Source organism: Theobroma cacao, chromosome 10, assembly GCF_000208745.1.
Source record: "Theobroma cacao cultivar B97-61/B2 chromosome 10, Criollo_cocoa_genome_V2, whole genome shotgun sequence".
In the NCBI taxonomy this organism is placed as follows: Eukaryota; Viridiplantae; Streptophyta; class Magnoliopsida; order Malvales; family Malvaceae; genus Theobroma; species Theobroma cacao.
In genome coordinates this window covers 7,789,244-7,792,702 of record NC_030859.1, presented here as the reverse complement: position 1 = coordinate 7,792,702, position 3,459 = coordinate 7,789,244, and the positions used below count along the sequence as shown (strand labels likewise).

Sequence of the window (3,459 nt, the reverse complement as noted above, 5' to 3'; positions counted from 1 at the left end):
GTCTTAGCGCACTAAATGGTGTGTTTTGAAGAGGGCTCGATGGGCTAACTTGGATACCTTCACGGACCGTTTGTCTTGGGCCGTCTCTAGCCAAAGTAGGGTAAACCCTTTTTTTTTGTGGATTTGGTCTAATTTGATTGTATTGTGGTTGGCCCAATGTTTTGTTGAAAAATATATTAATCAAGGCATGTGATTAATTAATATAATATGAAAAAATAATACAAAAATTATATAATGATTTAGAGTATGAATATTAAGAGAGAGAATAAAAAGTAAATAACTATAAATAAAACATAAATAAATATTTAATTACAAAAAGAATAGGTTTAGATTAGTAAAAGGTATAGAAAGAAAATGAATGATAATAGATTTAGGTAGGTAAAATATAGAAAACAAATATTCAGTTACAAAAAAAACAAACAAATTTAAATAGAAAACAAATGGAAAATGCTTAGTTATAAAAAATAGGTTTAGATATATGAAAGAAAATATATAATAAAGTAAAATATATTGTTCGTCCTATTAAAGTGCTAGAGGGGAGTGAATAGCACTTAAAAATTTTTTGGTCAACCCTTTAGAACTTGTGGACTTCTTAATAAGGTAGATGAAAGAAGGTTTAGAACTTGTTAGAATTAAAAGACACCAAGTATGGAAGGGTTGAGAGAAGTGGACAATGTAAGAGTATTTATAGTGATTCGATCCCCTTAACCTACATCCACTACCTTAATCTCCCAATCAAGGATTTTCAACCCAACTTCACTATACTAGTGTGTCACGACCCGATTTCCAAGACGTGACCGGCGCATGGACTCAATGGATGTAGTCCACTAAGCCCAAGCAAGCCTATTTACGTAATCCTGCTCATCATTCCATCAATTATTCTTAAAGTCAGCTTTCATACTTCCAATCTATAAGTACCTAATTAATATGCTGTAGCAATCAAAAACTGCATTTTACATTACCCAAATATTGTTAACCATTGCCAACTAGTGGTGGCATTACCCGTCACAGTATACGTACATTGTCTAAGACACATATCTTAATACTTTACATCACATGAACGTATTCACAAACAAAATGATTATTGACTTCCAGCGGAATGACCAAGGTGAAGGGACGGCTACTGAATGCCAACATACCCACCAACAAAGACGAAACTATGTGGACACCTCGACCTAGGTTCCAACTGCCTCCTAATCTAAAAACATGAAGTTGAAAACAGTGAGTACAAACTCAGTGAGTGAACATAAGAAGAGAACAAGCAACAACAAGGAAAGTTGATAATCATGATGCACTTATTGGAAAACAATGCAACTTAGTTGAAGTTCTTACTAAAATCCCTCCATTTAAACCCTTGGTTATTAAACCATTTAATGATGAAGGAACAGTATTCAGCATGAAATTGGAAAGAAGGGAAATTTCCAAAAATTATCCAAGCAAGGCAGTATAAACAAAGTGTTTCTCGTTGCAATAAAATCAATTTGCAAATAAATGACAAATTTTTAAGATTTCATCATTTGCATCTCACCCAGCTCATGTGCAACCCACCACATCGTGCACATAGCCGGGCATCCCATCTCACCCAGCTCATGTGCATCCCACCACATCATGCACATAGCTGGATAGTATCACCATCCATCTCCCTCACCATCGTCATCACCGACAAGTGCACACTCACCCCACACATGCACGGTTGCATTTGCCACACAATGGTACCATTTATGAAATAGTATACATATATATATATCAACATCATACAAAAACATATGGATTCATCCTTTTACACATTTCACAACATCAAACATTTTATCAAGGGCTTGTTCCTAGGCAATTTTAAAGCAAAAACCGATAAAATTCCCAAATGATTCATTGAAAAACGTAAACATTTCCCCAAAACATTTTGAAATGCAAGTTCACTAACCAGTATTTGTTAAATTCTTACTCAATTCCACTTCCTCTAATGGTCCAAATAGGGTGGTGGAGCTTCGTTGGAACCTATCATCATAATAGCATCACAATCAACTCAAATCACATAAATATGGTTCTAGAAGCTACTCCTAAATCATGTTCTGCTAGTTATTCCTAATTAGTTTCCAACTACCATTAAGTGGCTATCTATTTTCACTACTCTAATCGCACTAAAACGAATAAATCCTTAACTACAAAACACTCACAGATCTAACCACTAGCCATCCTGAACAACTAAAATTATCAACTCAATTTCAATACTCACCTTGCTAGCTTGGTAATTGAATTCCCTTTCAAAAGCTTTCAATTTCTTGTGAAAAATCTCCCTCTCTCTCTCTCTAGAATGTCCAACTAGTGAGAGAAAGTATTAGGGAAAGGCTTTTGAGGGTTTTATGGTGAAAAAGTAAAAGAGCACAAAGAACTTTGTGAAAGGGTGCACAAAAACATGAAAATCGGGGTTAACTAGAGAAAATCTATGGAAGTTTCAAAGCAAGCTTCCATGGAAGGTGAAAAAACATGAGAAAGGAAGAAGAAGAAGATGAAGTGCTGGAAATCTGAGGAAGGTGTTGGAGAATGAAGGTATTTATTGTTAAAGCTTATCCAATTGTTCATGAAATTACAATAATGCCCTTAGCAATGCCACTTGTCTTCTTTTTGTTCTTGTGCAATCTTTTACTCTTTTGACACTAGGGAAAGGTCCAAAATCCTCTAAAAGAGGTCCCTTAAGTAGCCCCCAAAAGTCCTAGCTTCAAAAACCCCAAAATCTTGTTATTTGTGGAATTTACGGTGAGGGCCGCAACTCTCAATTTCTAGCGCCGCGGCACTTAAACATTCTGCCAATTTCTATTCTTCTAGCACAGTCCTTTCACTTCGACAAAGATTTTGACCATCTTCCCACTAGAACTGGGAAAAGTGGTAAACATCAAAGTTGTAGCCTTGCCTCTTAGCTTTCTAATGGTTTAAACATCATGTTATTTAAACTTCTTTAGTGGGATATATACTTGAAAAACGGCGCTTAAACATTCTACCAATTTCTATTTTTCTAGCACAGTCCTTTCACTTCGACAAAGATTTTGACCATCTTCCCACTAGAACTGGGAAAAGTGGTAAACATCAAAGTTGTAGCCTTGCCTCTTAGCTTTCTAATGGTTTAAACATCATGTTATTTANTCTTCACCAATTGAAATTATTTTTTTGATCCTACTCCTATAACGACTTAAAATAATTATAAGTAACATAGAACTAGAATCATTAGTTCAAATTAAACCTTTAAACATAAGTTCCACCTCGAGTTACGCGTTTATGAAGGTCGAGGTTTCACATAGTGGAATTAACAGCTTCCACCAAGTTTTTACAAAGTGAGCTTCTAACTCAAGGTCTAATCCTTTACAACAAGTTTTAGAGTACTTCCCTTACTCTATTTCCCAAGAAAGAGAGGAAAAAGAAGTACAACTAGAAACCTTACAAATCTAGAAAGATTAGAAGTAAGCT

General features: G+C 35.1%; 1 long non-coding RNA gene across 1 annotated transcript; it reads right to left on the bottom strand.

Moving 5' to 3' along the window:
• LOC108663762 lies at positions 968-2,339 on the bottom strand. Its single transcript, XR_001929775.1, has 3 exons — positions 2,234-2,339; positions 1,922-1,995; positions 968-1,198 (listed from the first exon to the last, which is right to left on the bottom strand). It is a non-coding gene; the product is annotated as an uncharacterized LOC108663762 (long non-coding RNA).